General features: G+C 34.1%; 1 long non-coding RNA gene across 1 annotated transcript; it reads right to left on the bottom strand.

The window, feature by feature from the left end:
• Positions 1 to 5,519: 5,519 nt before the first annotated feature.
• Positions 5,520 to 12,652, bottom strand: LOC138239346 (uncharacterized). The gene is made up of 3 exons (XR_011189802.1): positions 12,569 to 12,652; positions 9,426 to 9,516; positions 5,520 to 6,327 (listed from the first exon to the last, which is right to left on the bottom strand). It is a non-coding gene; the product is annotated as an uncharacterized lncRNA (long non-coding RNA).
• Between the last annotated feature and the right edge of the window lie 7,475 nt (positions 12,653 to 20,127).

The following is a 20,127-nucleotide window of genomic DNA, read 5'->3' as shown; positions in this document are numbered from 1 at the left end:
GTGTTTGAACAGCTTATTATTAATTTCCTGTTTGTTTATTTTCAAAATAATGATTTTTCCTGTTAATGTGATGTATCACCAGGGTTAAAATGGTAGTCTACTCTGCAAAATAAAAAAATATATGTCTTTATGTCAGTGTTAAAGGATCCTACAGGTGATAAATCATAGAAGATTTAGCATGTGCCTTAAGTAAACTTACTGAAGATGAAATTTAAAATTCAGAAGACAAAATATTAGGATTTTAAGTGCTATTGATTCAAATACACGATCAGTGTCTGGAGACTATAAAACTTTTCTTGTATCTTGGAAGCTGTCTTTCACAGAAGGCAGATATGGAAAAAGAAATTCAGCATTGCCTGAAATCTGCAGCTTTTGGGTTTAAGGCTAAAGACAAACCTGAAACTGAGAGAAAGTCTGAAGAAGTGTTTTAAAGATAAACCGTAGGTAAAATCAAACATGAACAAATACAACAAGGATATCAACTCCTGGGGATTATGGCCCTTGGCTATCTGGGAGCTCGGCACTTTGAGAATTAAAAGTATCAGAATGAAGAAGCACAATGAGAGTGTTGAAGAGAACACTTGTTTAACATGCCAGAGTGCAGGCGCCATCTTGGCCTTATCAATCAGCCAATATTCAGTAATACTATACTAGTAGTATGGTTCTCAGAGTGTCTTTTCAGAGCAAAATATAATGAAGATGCCACCATTTATAAAATACATTATGCCAGTATTTCTGTTTTAATTATCTTTAATTTTAACAATACATTTTCAAAGTGTTTTTCATTCTTTCTTCATAATGTCATTGTAATACAGTATGTCAATAACTGCTACAGTGTCACTGTATTACAATTAATATTGTGCTATGAAGAGTTGCGTTATGATGCGAAGCAAATATTTTACAGTATTTTCTTCTTCCAAAAATATAATTTTGTATTTCTGATAAGCATAACTAAAAGATAAACATATTATGTCTTTTAATAGGCTAATTTGCTCAAGAGTGCTAAAAATGACATTTCTGTGTATGGTCAACTTAACTATGCATACTTACCCTGGTAGCTGGCAAACTATTAATATATTTTATCATCTGTCCATTTAGTGCTGGATTACAATGAGAAAAAGGCAGGTGGCACCACTTCTTATCATTAGATCCAACTCCATATCAGTGAAGAGGCTTAAGTGGGCTACCCTAGATTTAAATACGGAAGCTCCAGAGCTCTGAGGACCACTTAGATACTTCACAATATTATGTGCTATTCAAATGCTGAATAAGTGAATAATATTTGTTAAACAGCTGAAGGAAAATCATATTAAAAAATGTCAGGATGTCATGACAGGAAGAGTTTTATATGCCCTGAGTGTTTCTATCAATAGCTAACAGCTGATGAAGGCACCAGCAGTGATGCCCAGCTGCTACTGTCTGAGCTGCGGGTGTCATCTTGAGCTGCATGATTAGAGCTAGAAGTGTAGTCAAACTGCTCAGGAGCTGGTACATTGTTTGCTACTTTCTTATTCCCATAAAAAAGTGAAAAATTTTTGGAAAGGATTGTGTACCAGCAGACATAATTTATTAAGTAAAATTTCAAGAATCATCCCCTGTCTTTGTTAGTTACAGTAGTTACCACAAAGACATGTACCGTACGTCATGACAAATCTGAGGTGTTGGCACAGCTGATGAAACATAGTAAAGAAATTAACACACATTTTATAGAACCTACTCTATTTATGAATGTTAACAACGGTAAACTTGCATAGTATGTGTACATTTTTCCCATGGTTATAATAATAAAATTAGTTGTTGAAAAAGGTAGAGTACAGTAAGTCACTGTTTTTACAGTTTACTTATAGTTTAGTAAACCATCATTTCAGCATCAATCGTGCCCTTATCAGGGTTTGTTGTGTTTTTTTTCCACATTTTCTGTAACATTTTACATTTACAGCTATTGCTTACACATGATCAAAGTTAATAGTGATATACCAATACAAGTGTTCAAAAGGGAACACTTTTAATCTATATAATAATCTTATCCTAAATCCTATACCTAACCATAATTATAACCTTAACCTTAACCTACAGTTTGTCTTTTTTTAGTGAATAATATTGTGTACTGTACTATTATTTTGACCTTCTAAGGATAAAGCAATTACTGGAAATGGATGGATAGATGAACATATACCTTTATGTGTCTTTTGGGACGAAGCTCATAAATGAGTACGAATTATGTTTTTGTGCCTTCTACAGTAGACCACATTCAAACATGAATTAAGCAATATATCACATTTAGTTTTGGTAACAGTAATATGCAGACAAGAAGCATTGTCTATTTTTTCTAGTATCTTCAGGCATTTATAATCTCCCCCAGCCATTATGTTCTGAAATGTTATCAAATACAAATGTGGCTTTTAATGAACGCTTCTTAGATTTCTTTTTAAAGCTGACGCAACTTGAAACTGCCAAAGCTTAATCAAATATGCTTATCACTACAAACCACATACAATCACAGAACAGAACAAGACACTATACAGTGCCTTACGAAAGTATTCACCCTCTTTCCAATTGTGTTGATTAAAAATGTGTGTTCTGAAAAGTTAACATTTTGAATCACGTTTTAATATATTTGTATTTCTCTTTGCAGTTTTAGATGACATTTACTTAAGCACCCATAAACTGTTCAGTTTGAGCATTTGTGTTTTGATTTTAAGTATTCCCTTTAAATCGATGTGTATACATAATTTATCATTCAACAAAATGAGATGTCATTGGAAGAGGTTAATATACTTGCAAGCCAATGATAAAATTGGCACAGTGTTGCTGTGGTTAGCTTTTCTGCCTCAGATCCTCTGTGGAGGTTGTATATTCTCCTTGTGTTGGCAAGAATTTCCTCTGGGTGCTCTGGTTTCCTCCCACAGCTCCAAGACATACTGCTAAGTTGAATGTTTTCTAGAAAAACTGGTCCTGGTGTGAGTGTGTCTGTGAGTGCCTGGGATAGGCTGGCATCACATCTAGAGTGTACCTGATCTTCTGCCAGTTGCTAGCTGGGATAGGCTCTGGTTGCCCCATGACTCTGTACTGGACAAAGTGGTTAGAAAACAGATGGACAGATTCTGTGTAATGTGGACTGGCATTCTGCGCTCAAAGAGCATATTTCAAAATCTGCTTCATGCCTACAGTATGTTTTAGACATATGTTATTAAAATCTTCCCAGAAAATTTTACAAATAAATCTAGATCGTTTCTGTGTTCAGATAACATTAGTTTTTTTTAATTATAAAATAAGAAGGGCCTAGTGTGAAGTACCGACTGTATAAACTTAGAGAATAACATTAATTTCAGGGTTTTCCAGTCTCATTCAATCATCATCTTTATTGTTTTTCTTTCATTAGTTGTTCATAGATATCTAAGGAGATATTAACCATGCTGCCAATAACAGTTGAAAAAGCTCTGATAAAATGTAAGTAGTAGTAAATTGTATCTGATGCAACATTACAGAACACCCTATCTATGCTCACTGTTTGTGAGATCAGGGAACTGTAAGCCATTGATTACGAAGTTAGTCAGGTCTGCTGTTGCCTTTAGAGATGCTTCAGATGTTTGTTAACTAAAGTAAATTGTGTGTGACAACTGCTCATCATCACTAATTTAGCAGCGTACTGCAACAACAACAACATCATTAAGAATTCGCCTTTTCGCATAACCCAGCTCGCTCTCCATGAGACAAAGACAGGGAGAGAACCTTGGGGTCAGAGTGCAGGGGTCAGCCATTGTACAGCGCCCCTGGAGCAGTTTCGGTAAAGGGCCTTGCTCAGGGGCCCAACGGAGTAGGATTCCTCTGCCGGCTGCGGGATTTGAACCTGCAACCTTCCAGCCACAGATCCGCCCAAGAAATTATTATTCATTGTACAGTATATACATTTTAATACTGTACATAGGCGCTGATCACCAGTTTTCATCTCAGCAAAGGCACAATTTAGAATTTACAAATGAATGTCTTTCATTTTATAGCATATAAATTGAATGTCATTGTATTATTTATATCATTTATAAATTGTATTAAGATACCGTCCTCTCTTAATAACTTACTTAAAACTTTATTTCTACATTATTAGTGATAAGCTAGTCATTGAAACCAACACGTGTACCGAAGTGAAGGTTAATGTGGTGAATCTTGTTTTTCAATTAACACATACTTTACAAGATTTACTTCCTTTTTAAGTGTTAAAAGTGGAAAAAGGAGTGTTGAAGATTTGACATGCACAGAAACACATGGCCGTCTCAATGGTCTCTGCATGCCACAATGACAACAGTGTTATACAGTATCTCAGTGGTATCAACAATTTTGTATTTCACTTAAAAAAAAAACCCTGTTCTGTAATGTTATAGAAAGGGCATTTCCTTGAGTGTTTACACAATTCTCTCTGGTCTTTAAAACAAAAGACCAAAGAATTTTAAACCAAAGTATTTGTTTCTGAATTACAGATTAGAGATCTACAGTATCTCTCCACTTTTGTAGAAGTTAGGACATTAGTGCTAACAGGATTGTAAGTAACTGTAGACATTGTGAGTTGTCTACAGGTACAGGTATATGTAGTTATTAATAATAAATGGTTGTGTTTTTTTAATGCTTTGCCACCTGGTTATTATTTTGAGCACCAAAAGAAACAGGGCTTATGATAGCGAGTTGGTATCAGCACCTGATTGATTGAGATCCCTTTATTTTTTTATGACATATTTATTGATGACAGTTGCTCTTTCCTTACTCTTTGGTATGTTACAATAGTTTTGCCCGAAATGGAATAAGTCTTTCCACCCTAGATATAAAACATCGAATACTTTTTTGAGAGGGCACAAAATTGGAGTTCTGAAAGTGAGGCGACATAAAAACCACTGTTTTATTTGCACTTCTTCAACTTCTGCTCCTTCAATATGGGTGTCAAACTGAATTTAAATTTGAAATGTAATGCTTTGAAGTTTTTCATCAATTTTTTAGCCATTGATTTAAAGTAAGCTCCCCATTTGAACTGTCACTTTGCTTAATTGTCAGACAGATGGTTTAGTTGCTGGACCTTTTCATATTGTTAATGAGAGAAGTGAAATAATGATTTGATCTTCTCAGTGTTAGAGCTGATAAATGTTGCCTTTATATTCAAAGGTTTAACACTCATTAGCATCTAAGAACCACCTGATTCCCTTTCTTTACTCATTTTCTCATCTCTTTTTGTCAAACCAATAAAGCTACAGGCCAGTCATTAATTCCTTCAGGAAAGAAATCAGAATAGCTTCACAGCCTCGCGTGGTCCTTCACAGTAAAGGTTTTTCGAGTTGAAGCCCATAAAGTAATTAATTAAGGTTTTTAGTTATTAAGATACTGTATTATGAAATTCTGAAGTGTAGAAAATCACGTATTAAACAAAAAGTATTGTAAAAGAAGCATAGTCTGGCTTCTGGCTTCATTTTCTGAACAATGTTTATTGTTTGTTTTTTAATGTTAATGTTATTTGTTGAAAACAGCTGAGTTGCATTTGTATGAACATATCAGGGTTGATTTGACAATGTTTTGAGTTTCCAGTGTAATCTTGTTAACATTGCAACAGTGCATGTGTAGTCTTCCTGTTGGTTTTCATACAATTGGAACAGTTTATACAGTACATTATATTATAATGTATGCATTAATAATTAGGCTTAAAATTAAATTGAAAATAACTCCCACATTAGCCTAGGTAAGAAATAAACATTCCAACATGGTTCACTGACACACCCACAATCAAAACCTTTGTACTTAGACATGCAGCAAGTTTCAAAGCACCTCACAAGAAAGGAAGCTCTGACTGGAGAAGCACAAAAGTCACCAAAGTGGCAAGCCACTTTTTTTGTTGTTTTCAAGAAAGCCAAAAGAGCAGGATCCCAAACGTACTCAGTCGTTCTTGTTCCAGTGGTACATTGCCCATTTTTGCCAAAGTTAGTGGAATTGGACTCACATTGTCTAGGTGACAGAATTCAACTGTACTACAAGTGGAAGTCTATGCTGGTTGACCCAGTTAGGAGCCTGTGTTGGTTATGTTTTCAGTACACAGTATTTCAGCAATTTCTGGCACATGTTTTGGACACTTTATTATTGATAGAATTAAATTAACTGTTTTTGCCCATGCAGCATATTGTATTTGCATAGTTATTTTTTAACAGTTCATAAATTTTAAGTCACCCTTGATGAAGGTTAATAATAATAACAATGATGCTGATCAGTTTCTGTCCAAACCATTGTCTGACTCTGGTGGGTAGCTGTGTCAGCATGCGTAGTCTGCAAAGGAACACGTAATAGGTTTATTCAATGCTGAAAAGAGAAGAGAGAAAACACAATGTTTCAGCTGTGGAGTCTTCTTCAGGTGTGAGAAAGACAGGGCAGACAGCAAAGATTAAATAGCACAGGAGAACAAAAGCTGGGAGAAAGGAGGAGGCAGGAGAGGGGAGAGATAGAGTGATAGAGAGGCCACTCAGGTGGTGCAAAGTGGAGAGGGGTGAAGAATTTTGTGTGAAGTTGAAACCTGTATGAGAATAGAGAAGATTACATTAAAATAAGTCTGTCATTGAGAGAAGGGGGAAGGTGTGAACATAGTTTCAGGATGAGTTTTGTTTCTGTTGCCTTTCTGCTATGGGAGTTGAGAAACCCTTCTTTGAGAAATTGTCTGACTCTTATGTTTATGAAATGCTAAAGACTAAGCACAAATCTGCGATTCTATGCGGGGTCCATGAATCTTTTTTTCTGAAGCAGTGAGGCATTTCAGGGCACTAGTTGTGCGGGATAATATCAGTTCTAGGAGGCTAGATATACCAAACACACAAAAATTGATCAAATTCACAGGCGCCACCCTATGGCTTAAAATTCTGATACTAATTATATATAATTAATATAATTATATGAAAAACATTATTGAGAAAAATACTTTGTAGTTTTGAATAAGTTTACTTTCCTCATTTTTATTTTTTTCTACTAGCACAGGACAGTCTAAAAACAATAATGAAATTAAGTAGTAGAACGTTTTTTATTTGAGCCTCTTCACTAATTACCCACAATTTGCACCTAGATAATTAATGAATTACACTACTAAATATGAAGTGGCTCTTTCAACTTTTGTGAATAAAGCTTTTTTTTACACTTAGCATTCTATGAAATTTATTTCCTGGCTCGGTCACTAAAAGCTCAGTCCTTGCAATAGAAAAATACATTATCAAAATGTCACCATCTCAAACAACATTATCACAATTTGTTTCTCACAACTTTGTTATGAAACTAATGATGCAGTTTTCACAGAAAAAAATAATTGTCAGAACGCATTACAATTTGCTCAAAGCAAACCTTTCCTGAAATAGTACAGAACTCACCTATTGCATATTTTTACAGTAATTCACCCATTTAAAACATACAGTAGGCTACCTTTGCTATGCCCTTAAATAAGCCCTCAAAGAATCTTCCTCTATGCTTAATCTCCTGCATAGCTTCTACTGGCTATATAGAGTTCAAGAATGTATTAATAATGCCATAAATAACATTTTTGAGAATAACTAAGGGGACTATGGAACTGGTATTTTGAAAATCATATTAACGCTTCAATACCCAGTGGTATCAAGGAGTGAATTAAATATATGGTTTAAGAAGATAAGTATGTCATAAGGGAACTGGGGAGCTACACAAACATTATTACACTTTTCTGCAACGACAAGCTTTGCCCTGCAGCACACGGGAGGGCAAGGGTATTGATTATTTAGGGTTTCAATCACAATTTGTCAGCTGTCCTGTTTCAAATTGCAACTGCTGGGCAAGCAACTGCGGGGTAAATTTTTGTGACTTGCTATATGTTGATTACTGCTGCATTCTCGAAATCGAATGTGTCTTTATTGCACATGCTAGTTAAAATATCATTTAGGCAGATATTGTGTTGAGCACTCTGGTGCACTTTGGCTGCCATCACATCATCCAGGTGGATGCTGCACATTGGTGGTAGTGGAGGGGAGTCCCCATTACTTGTAAAGTGCTTTGAGTAGAGTGTCCAGAAGAAGTGTAAGCAATTATTATTATTAAATTATATTATTATATCTCCATGCAAGTATAGAAGTGTATTTGATAGGAATATTACTGTGGGTTAATTGGTCAAATGGGAAGACAAAGGCAATTCATTGACATGAATCTCAGCTGAATGATTGTGAGTGTATAATTAATCTTTTTTTAAGAATTGTGCTTGGAGATCACCAACCATTGCTTTCACCTTAACCTATTTACTGTGAACACATGTTGTTTTGACAAATAATTTGTAGGTTTAGAGTGGCAGGGTGGCGCAGGGGTTAGCAAGTTCAAGTGAGTTTTTGCTAAGTTCTTTAGTTTCCTTCGTCATTACAAGTTGGTTAATTCCTGTAGCCTCTGAGAGAACTGGCCCTGGTGTGAGTGTGTGTATATTTGTACTGTATATCTGCCTTAGGATGACTGGCGTTCTATCCAGGGTGTACCCTGCCTTTCACCCATTTGTGGCTGGGATAGGCTCCAGCTTCCCTACAACCCTGTATTGAATAAAGAGGTTAGAAAATAAATGGAAAAAATTGTAGTTATTTTTTCATTTTTCATAGATCATCATGTTTTGCATACAGTACCTTCCAAAAGAAGAATGCAGTATAATATGGATATGTCATTAATGTCTAAAATCATTTAGATCAGTTATTAATGTAGCACTCTTTCAGTTAATAACCTGCAATTTGTGTTCTGACAAGAACATTTCATAGAACTGGTATCTGAAATTTTGAGATTCACCACTGTAGAAGTCTATTTTTTCAAAGATTTGATAGCACATGCTGCCTAGAGGTTTAAGTCCAAAAAGCCATTAAAGTTAAGCGTAGTGCCTTACTACTGCATCACCTCCCTTAGGTAATGGTAATGTTATAAAACCTAGTTAATATGTATTTATCCTGCCTATATGTAGATGACATTCTGGGGTGAGTTTTTATTAAAAACTGAATTCTAAAAAAATAATTTAACGTAAAAGAATGATCAAAACCCCAGTTTCCTCTGAACTATGTTAACATGAATGAGGAAATATACAGTTTTCATGATAAAGAACAGACAGCATGTTGAGGTTATTTTAAAATCAGAGTGCTGAGAAGGCCGTTTCTTCAGTTGGATGGCTTTTCATATGATAAACATAATGCAGTAGTGATCTACAAAGTGTCACTGTTGATGTTACCCTTGAGCTTTTAGCTTGTATTTGTGAATTATTGACACTGATACAGTGTGCAATGGGTTATGTCAGTCAAAATTGAAAATCAGGAAAATGAAAGAAATATTCATAATAAAAATGTAAAAGCTCTACCATAATATCAATTGAGTAAAACAAATACTGCATGTACTGTATAGGTGAACGGGGTTGTGGGGAAGACAGTACCTACTATGTAATTGGTGTAAGGCATGGTTCACTCTGGAGAGGACACAAGTTCATCACAGGGAACACACACGAACAAACGTGTTATTGCTGCATCGCTGAAATGCAAAAATATTAGTTTAATTTTTGTAGGTTGTCATATGTTTTAGAAAAATGTCAAGGTTATTTTTCTAAAACATTCTTTCCTGTATTGGCATGACATGTACATATTTTTTCCTTTAGAATAAAACCCAAAACTGAAGGTGTGAGGCAATATACATGTATTTACTAATTTAAGAATGTTATCAGTCTATTGTTCCGGTTTGTAATATGTCTAGTCTCCTTTTTTAATAAAAAAGTGCCATAAACAGAGTGTACAATGCTGTATGAAAATTATCCTTATTAACATTTCAGATGAAACTATAAAAATGAGCCACAAGGCACTGCTTGAAGATAAAAATATATGAAATTTGTCTTTGTATCTAGTCCACAGATATCATTAGGAAACAGTGATCAGGATTCTTCTAGTGGCATTGTATGATTTGCCAAGCATCACTAAAGTTGTGCTTGGGGCTCCCAAGTAGTTCTTGGTTTGCTGAAAAAAAGGAAATCTTATTCAACAGTTTCAATGCTAAACATTTAGGGCATTGTGAATTCAGTATAATATATTGCCATGTGAGGTCTTTAAATACCAATAATAATTATTTATGCTTATTTTAGACAAAGGACTTTTCACTCTACCCCATATTCCAGTATGTCTAGTGTGCACAAATAAAAACGATATTCAGGTAAACTGCAGTAATCTCTAGCAATGTTATCAGCTGGATCAAAAACGAGACCAGGGGGTTAGACCATGTATCAGACTAGAACTTTCTAGAAGATGACCATTATATTCAGTATAACCACATTTATTGCACTTTCAATATTTTCAAAGATGGTAAGAAACAAAAATATTATAGATATTCATTATGTATATATTCAGTTTATATAATATAATATATATGCATATATAATATGTATATATTAAATATATATTCAGTGTGTGGAGTCCATAGTTGAAAGTTATGCTGAACACCAAACACTTTTGTATTGAATACAATCAAGCTTGAAACGGAAACAAACACACAAAAAAACACAAATCAATCAGATCTATCACACATACGTTGGGCATACCCAAGTCAACAATTTGGAATGTACTGCAGAAGAAATGAACCGCAGGTACTGTATAATGAATGAAGCCAGGATCAGGTCAGCCTGGCTCCTGCATGTTGATGAAGTACAATTATCAGAAGTCTAAAGGGAAAACCCTAAATGCATTATGAAATTCACAGTAACATTTTGTTTGCTTGTATAGAAGGAAATGCTTCCACACTTATTCGGTGCTGTTTGCCCTTGTAGCCACATTGTAGCTAATGCAACCAAGCAGTCCATGGGGAGAACAAAGTAGAAAGTCTACAGCAAAGTCTTCATTCAAATAGTTGCCTTAAAGAGATACACATCCAAATACAGTACTTCTACACTTAATTTAAGTGAATACGCCACTTGAAATAATTTGGATGAACACAAAGTACAGTATGTTTTTATTCTAATATTATCATACTTTAAATGTATGAGTGGAATTACCCACACATAAAAGTACAGTGCATTGTAATTAACATTATAATTTTAAAATAAGTAACAGAAAATGCTTGACTGTAAAAAAAACAGCTTTGGACTTCTTTGTTCCTATAATTTGTTAGGGCACTTGATTATAAAATATACATAAATCAATTTTCAGAAATCATTTTATCCTTAAAGAGTTGCAGTGAGCTGAACCCTAATAAAACAGGCACAGGGATCATGGTAGGACTACACTCTTGACAGGATACCAGTCCATCATAGGACACTCACTCATTCATTTACAAGCACAAATGAGCATATACTGTACATTTTTAAAATTCTATTGCTTATTGGGTGTCTCATCAATATCATCTGATATAAATTTATATGAATTTTGTACAGACATTTGCTCTTGGCAAACAGGGATGATTTGATCATTTCTTTAACGAGCATGATTTAAAAAGTCTCAGGACTGAAAATGTCAGAATTGCTTTGAAAACTGATTTATTTTAGCAAAGTATGTGACTGTTCAAATATGAAATTATATTTGACTCTTAATTTCCAGCATGACGTTGTGGCCGGATCATGTGGGCTGCCTTTGTAGTTCATTGACTGTGTGGTGTAGGAGAGATAAGAATAATTGATTCTCAATAAAAAGAAAGACAAAGCAACTAGAGTTTTTTGATTAATGATTAGACAGAGGCATTCAATGTTTTTGTCTTTTTTCTTTTTGTTCTTGCTGTTTACTATGTAGCATTATTCCGCTTGCCAAATGGTATGAAAAGGTTTTTCTTTTTATCTTTACAGGAAATTATAATCCATCAACAAGCTTTCCAGAGATTTGATTGCATTGTATGATTTCCAGCAGGTTCCTGGGGCATAACGCCTTTCTAAAATCATGTACAAATGTTAAAATTATGTCTTCAAAGATATATTTTTGATTGCTACATAAAAAAGGTTTCACAACTGAAAGCTATGAAGGCTGCAGAGGCTCATACCTCTCAGATTACCCCCTTCCATTAAACGATATTCAAAAGAATTTTGTCCTAAAACAACAATTAAAAATACAATTATAGTTCTTATCAATAGTAGAAGTTAGATCCACATTGACATAGCTCCAACCCGTTTTAAAATAATCTAAATTATTTAGGGACTAGATGGATGATTGATGGTGAAAGTTTTCTTTATTCTTGCACACAGGAGAATAAGTATATTGTATAGCATTATGTAAGAAATATTATAATAATAACTTCCCTAATTCACATAGTTTTACCTAATTAACGTTTTGCTTATACTGAATACTTAGTTTAAATTATAGGAACTCAGTCTGATGACAAAGAGTAAGCCACATACTCTTCACTCCATACATTCTCAAGTTTTGAGTCAACATTTTATTTTTGAAAACACTATACTTTCTTTCCTTTATTTTTTATTTTTTCATTTTAATCTTGTTGTGATCTGTTTTTTTCCTTTTTGCTTTTCTGATTATGTTTTGATTTGCATCTTTGTCTATACTTTATGTTTTACTGTAACACAGCTACTATAATTTAAAAAAAAAACAGTAAAAGTTACCTTTTTTGTGACATCCATGAGATTTGGAGGGCCAGTTTTTGTTATTCCCATTTTGGCCTTTAGCTACTTAACCTGTGAAAGTACTGTACACAGGGGAGAATAAGGCTGCAATAACCTGAAAGCCTGCAGGAGTTAATGAGTGTCTTAGATCATTGATAGTCCTGGCTGACTAATTCCTCTCTATCCTCAGCAATGCTCAGCCAATTGTGAGCTGCGAGTTAGGGAATCAAAGTTCCTGTTTTCTAGTGACATGACCTAATCCATATTGTTTGCAGTTACTTACAGTATATACTGTACTCCATTTTTTATCAGGAAAATGATGCTTATTTCAATTTAATCCCAGAGTATGTGGCTTGTACAGAAGCTTCAGTTCATGAATGGTCTTCCTGTACCTCTGTAGCCAACTGGTAAAGGTTGTCTGGTCACAGTTTTCTCCCACTAATGGCATTGGCCAATTGGCACCACAGATGTTGCAAGCTGACCACAGCAAGGACTCATTACTGATTCCTTGTAACTGTCCCCTTGTATTCCTGGTACTGTGTAGTGTGTGACCTTGCACTGCCATGCTTGAAAATTGAAACTTCTCATCTGGCTTGCAGAAACAGAAAGGCTGTTGACTCAACAAGGTTTAATAATGTAGTGCTAAGCAGAAAGGTAGCTCTCTTTCTGTACGAAAGGTGTTCATGTTTTATAGGATTACTCTCCATTTTATCACAAAATCACTACTTTACCTGTTGGTTTGACCAGTGCAACAGTCAGCAAAAATCCAACCAAAATGTCTCTATATTTTTGTTCTCACAGGTGTTTCAAGGACAAAACGGCACTCTGTGAAAACACCATTACACCCATCTCAATTGTTCTCTGACCTACAGCATATAGTAATTTTGTATCACAGCTGATGGTATGGAGGCCATGGTCATATCTTTCACATATTCTGTTTTTTACTAACACCTTCAGATTAATAATAACATTACCAACAACTAAATATTGCTACTTATACCACTACTAATAATAACATGTTTCCCATTTCCATATGAGTTAAGACATTTTAGAATTCTTAATTCTTTTTCCTCCTAATACCTTAAAGGAGGAAAAAGAAGAATCTCACAAGTAAATTTAAGAGAGGAAGTACATGTACAGTATAAGTATTACAGAGATGTAAGCTTGAAGAGCATTGGGAAAATATAAATACTTATCTGTTCAATGTCATATAAAAGTTTTTTTCTATGGGGATCATGTAACCAAAAGTAAGTCTTAATTCCATGGTACAGGTGTGTGATCACAGGCACAGGCATCTTTCTCCCCTGCTATTTATCATATTACAGAGATAGACATGGCTCAATTTTATTTTATACTCTGACAGAATACTGAAGTACTCAATAAAGGTTAGTATGTATGCACAGATTTGGCAATATTGTGTACATATGGAATATATCACTAGCACAGAGTGATGTGCTTACTTGAGTACTATATAGATACAAAAATATTAGCTTGAAGAATAGTTTGAACTTGTGATTTTGAAGTCAAGTAACAAAATTAAATGTGGATATCCCTAACGAGTGACCTAGGAATATCAAATGGATAGATTTTAAAGAAACATGACTCTAAAACCATATGATTTAGGATAAAATAAAAATGTTCCCACTCATATTGATAAAAAATTGATTATATCTGATTGGCGACAGAATTCGAATTAATATGAACTACTGTACAGAAGGATTGAACTTTCCCAATGGCAGTATACAGTATGTCAGTTCTTACAGTATCCAATCGGTCCCACACAGTCAGGAGATATACCAGTGAAATGCAAACAATGCCAGGCGATTTATCCTTTGTTATATCCTGCACTGCTTTCTTCAGCTGAGACAAGAATATAGTGTAGGTGTCTGCGCTACAGCCCGCTCTGCAGGAGAAAGACTAATTAAATGTCTTTTAAAAGATGTTTGAAATGCCTCACACATTTCTTCCAATCATATTGGGTGTCTGAACTGTTTAATTAACACAGAAAGGTGAAGTTTATCTGGATATGTGACAATAACACACCCCGTTTTTATGTGATGTAAAAATATGGGCAGATTATTGTTGTGGAGAATCCAAGCTACAATGTACAATACAAACAGAGTTTGAGATGAAAAAACATTGCCAATTCTGGTGGATGATTTATGTCTAGCCAATAAAAGTAAATTAGTTGACTGAAGGGTTAAACACATACCATTTATTTATCAAACCTGGTTCAGAAATATACTGTAGTTTATCAAATGCTTTAGATGGCAAGAACTGGACATCTCCTTAGACTTCTATCTGTCCAGTCTATGATTCACGACAGTATTAATATCTGTCCCCCAAAAACTATCAAGCAAAGCAAGTTCCTATGGTGATTTGGTCAAAAGGTAAAAAAAAATGAAGACAATGTTTTAAGGTCATAAACCAAACCCATCAACCCTGATACAATATAGAAATATAGAAAACAATTGTCTGTGACCCATCCTCCATGAAAGCTGATTTATGGATTTAACTTCTAGATAAAAATCAGTAAAGTTGTTTATCCACTTAGATCCTTTGCCATTGTGACTGATTCATGTGACAAACTAAGATAAGTGTACAGTTTCCTCAGATACTCAGAATGCTGTCCTTTGTTTTACCTTTGAGAATAAGGTGCTTTTGATGTGAAAGTTAATTTCTCCAAAACACAAAGCAAAAAAAAAACATCAATTTAATGTTATTCTAAAAATAACAAATTTAAAGTGGAGATATGCATTTTTTTTCTGCCTTGGCCTATACAAAAGAGATAAGGGTTATGCATTCAGCCCACAATATCAATATATTAAACAAAGGCAATACTTCATGTAGTACTTGGGACAGGGATGTCCACACTTCAAATACAGTGCATGAATATGACAAGCTAAATTATTATTGAGAGTGATCAGATACTGTATATTTAATACATTTCAAGATATGAATAATTATACTATACATACAGTATATCCAAATCATTTGTTGATTTTGTATTTCAAAACTAATACAGGACAGTTGTATTTTATACATTTAAATTAATTTATCCTTGTGACACTAAACGGGATGAAGCAGTTAAAAGATGGATGGATGGGTATTCATTTAATTTGATCACAGGACTTTATTGAGTTTTTTAAAATGAATGGAATATCCGGTTAATAGGGAAATAATTTCTAAATATCCCATATCTTTAAATTAATATGAGGGCATAGTTGCAGAGCCAAGAGGCCGAACCCTAGATTTGCCACCATTCAAGTAAATACAGTACATTGGTCTGCCTTCTTCCAGGCTGCTCCTTGGCTTATCCTTTATTGAAAGGGGACAGAGATGGGGAGGGGGTCTTCTAACAGTCTTGTGCTGATAAACAGGATGTCCTTCTCCACAGCCATGCCAATATTTTTTTGTATCCTGCCTTTGATTTAGATTTGTTCTAATGAAATAGAGGACATTGAGTTATTTTTAGAACATTTTTGTTCTTTTTGTTTTTCACATCTGAAAGTGCAGAGAGGCACATCTGACTTGCTCACCCACTAATCCATTCATCTTTTCAGATGCAACAAGCTCTGCAGTGATGTACAGTAGGTTCAGTGAGTTTAGAGTTTTGAATTGGAGATGACTAATCCCCATCCTTTCTCCGTCAGTGCTGAGCCAATTGCATGCCACTGCTTGGGGAATACTAGCCTCAGATCAAGAGGTCTTAACAACAAGATCATCCAGTTCATCCCTTTAGGAGTTTTGAGGAGTCGCTTTTTGTTTTATTTTGTTTTCAATCCATAATAGAAGCTGATTCACTATCTTCCCTGAAATGAAAGCTTTCTGTTATTTGGTATTGACAGGCATACATCCAAGACTGCCCATGCAATGAAAAGAAGAAACAAGTCATCAGGAAACAACAGCTGCTATACTCTATCTGAGGGGTCAGCAACCCCTCTGGTATGCATGCCAGTGTTTGGCATGCAAAGGCATTTTGTGTGGAGCATTAGCCTTTTTAACACCATACATTTCACATATATTGAGAGAGAAATTAAATTGAGAAAACTGCATACAAAGTATGAAACTTTCAGTCTGAAGTGAAATCCCTGACTTGTTCGGATTATGTCTCTCCTGCATGAAACGAGATACATACAATAGAGTAATTTCTCGGACCAACTAGGTTATTTCTGTGGCTAAGAGACCTATGGGTACTAATTTATAGGTATTAAGAAAGATGGTCAGATGGTCAAAAGATTCACCTAGTATTTGATTGAGCTCTAGGTCTTCTCAGGCTACTACTGTGTTTATGCATTCTGGTACTGTGCAAAGTTTCCTTTTCAGAGTCCAAATTTATGGCTTTTTTGTGGTTTTAAAGCTAATAAAGGGGCACTGCGTTAATAAGCATCTTCAGTTTAGTTACTGTCTCTATGATTTGTAGTATCTATTCATTGTGAGTTTTATAATCAGGATGTACTTGTAAAATTTTGTAAAATGCTTTTAGTCCAATTATTTATACTGCAAATCTATTTGCAAAATACAATCTGCTAAACTTTGACTGATGATACTATATAAGTGTGCATCAGTCATATCCCAAGAAGAAAAGCTCTTTATAGACCTTTATAGGCCATTCATTCATTTTTATTCAGTAACCACTGTAGACAACTTAACAGAGTCATGGTGCAGATAGCCCTTGGAACATTGTCCATTGCTCTTAATTCTAGGTAACAACCTTGTCAAAATGCTGAGTTAATAGGTCTCAAGCTGTTTTTCTTATTTTTGCTGGGTCTTTTCAAGACATGCATCCCCTGATGTGCCAAAACCATTGAAGTTGGGACCTCATTCCAGCTTCTTTCATCCAAAGAAGTAGCTACTTAACCTGTAGGATCTTGCCAAAAACAGTTCTTAATCTGATCACAATGTATCATTGATAATAATACAGTAGGTTGATCAAAGCATTTTAGACTGAGTAGTTTCTTCTTAATTTGATTGGGAAAATTTTAACATCCTGGTCCTCTGTACTCTAAGGTATGATCTATAAACTCTGCACTAGTTTTTTCATGTTTTTTTGTTTGTTTGAATTTGTTTAATTTTACTGTGCTTTTATTGTGGTATACCACAGTAAACCTTTTCAATGACAGCTTGGTAAGAAAACCTTAACATAATGTGTGACTGAAAAAAGATCATTTTCTAACAGGAAATTAAAAGTGTATTTGTAAGCAATTAGTAGGAACCATTGATCGAAGACAGCTTCAGTTTATGTTACCAACTGACCTCTGCTAAGAGCCAATTCTGCTTACAGGAAATAGTATGACAAAGGTGTTAGACTAGATATCCATGCCAGAATAGCAGGGGACACAATACTGCCTGCACAATTATTATTGCCAGTAAGCTTCCTCTCAAAAAGGCAAAGCAACCTCCACAAATTCAACTGGAAAACTGGAGCAATGCCTTTCTGAAGAAAATATCCTCCCTCCATCTGTTTTTAGAAAACGTACGTTTCGAACAATCAATAACTGAATTAAATTAAACAAGTTAAAAAAGAGTCCAGACATCAAACATTTTAGAATTGACTTTTTCAGTGCCACAAGGCATTGTCAGATTTGTTTTTTAATTTAATTTCAATAACATGTTCCTGCTCCAGGATAATGCACTAGGGTGGTACTCTAAAATTGATCTATTTTAGTCTGAAATTTTACTCATTTCTATTACACATTTTAAATGGTAACCTGTACATCCTAATTAATGGGACCTATTGGGAGATACTTTTATCCTTTTGAAGGTTCATTTTAAATGCTGACCAATACAGCATATGGTACAAGCACAAAACCCATACTGTATGTAATGAGAAATGTTTTTATCGTGTTGACTCGGTCAGACAAAAACATGAAATTAAACAATATGTTTTATGCAAAGACTTTTTTAAGCATTGTCTGAAATACAATACCTTTCTATCTAAAGGCACTTTACAATATAATACAATACATTATATATGGGATGTTTTGCATTATTTTGGTGCAAAAATGTGCTGCCCCCTTTGGTCTCAAAACTGTAATGCATTGTGGACTGCAAAAGCAAATAGATATAATGCATCAACTCATGCAGTATAGCAGTGAGTTTGTGAAGCAACATCAAATCAGAATTCTTTGAAATGATATATACTGTATACTGTATATATAGATTCATATATACAGTAGGTAATACAGGAATGTTTTTTTTCAGAATACATTTAAACCTGCTGTGAATCTCCTCTGAGAAGGAATAAGTGTTATTAGTACATGCTTACTGAACATATTTATGTTTTATCATCTCTGCCTCTGGAATCATTCATTAATTATTTGAAATATGTACGCCCCATTGTTTGATATTGGTTTTTTTTAAGTCTGATAATTCCATTGACAATAATTATTACATTATTGTTTTATTATTTGTTATTATTGTATTATTTGTGTTTTTTATCTAAAGTGATTTTTTAAGGTCTATAATTGGAAAAAAAACATCCTTTAATAAAAAAAAACAATATATACAGTGTATTATACTGTGTAATGAAACTCCTGTAGTCTACATAGTGCTCAAACAAATCCATTAAAAAAAAGTTTTTGAAGCTATATTTTGGGAAGTTTTCCAATTCGGTTTTATTGTTATGCTAGCTGTAATTGCCTTGACTTATCAACAAACCAAAACATGTAGGGAATGTAGCTTTTCAAATATTTTTTTCTTGTCTTTCTTTAATGGTAGCCTTTAGACTCATGTAGTATATACAGTAGTATACAGTATGTACTATAGTACTGTATACATTACATGTAGGTCAGAAATGGAAATCTAAGGCAAGGTATAAATAAAACACTGGAAATCTATATTCATATAAAATGTAGATTATACTTAAATATTTTAAATAATAATATTTATATAGTATTTTCAATATTCAATACTACAAATGAATGTCCTACTCCGGTTGTGCTTGTTTGTTTCTTACTGAGAATTTGCTGTTCCAGGCAGAAACAAGGAAAGTTTTTAGAACAAAACATTATGCTTTTGTCCTTAGAACAAAATACAAATGCAAAGTAATAAGAAATAATTGGTGAAAATTACACCAACAAGTTCATAACATGAAAAGAATACAAATGCTTTCCCCATTGGAGTTTAAAGTTTTGAAAAGCACACCACACAATAACAATTCACTGACAAAACATTTCCATTTAGCAAGTTGAGGACAAATGTAAGATTTTGATGTGATCTATACATTATTACACAATGTGATACATTTTCTGCTTTTTTCCATCCACAGACATAATGTTGAATTGTCAAGAAAAGGACCATTAAATGTGTAGCTTTAGGCCAATAATATTAAATCTATTTGCATTATATTTCATGGCAGGTCTGCTATTAATTCAGGACAACCAATATTATAATTCAGTCTACGACTATTTCTATTGTTGTTTTGTTTTTACAATTCACCCCTCAAGGCTAATGTCAAATTTCATTATGCTTTAGAATATTTTCAGAGTATCTTTTTTTAAAAATAAAAACAGGTTTGTGTTACTGTTTTCGCTAAGAACAAATGTTGAATCTCGTTA

The sequence above is a fragment of the Lepisosteus oculatus genome, chromosome 6, assembly GCF_040954835.1.
Source record: "Lepisosteus oculatus isolate fLepOcu1 chromosome 6, fLepOcu1.hap2, whole genome shotgun sequence".
In the NCBI taxonomy this organism is placed as follows: Eukaryota; Metazoa; Chordata; class Actinopteri; order Semionotiformes; family Lepisosteidae; genus Lepisosteus; species Lepisosteus oculatus.
This window is presented reverse-complemented; position numbering and strand designations above follow the sequence as displayed.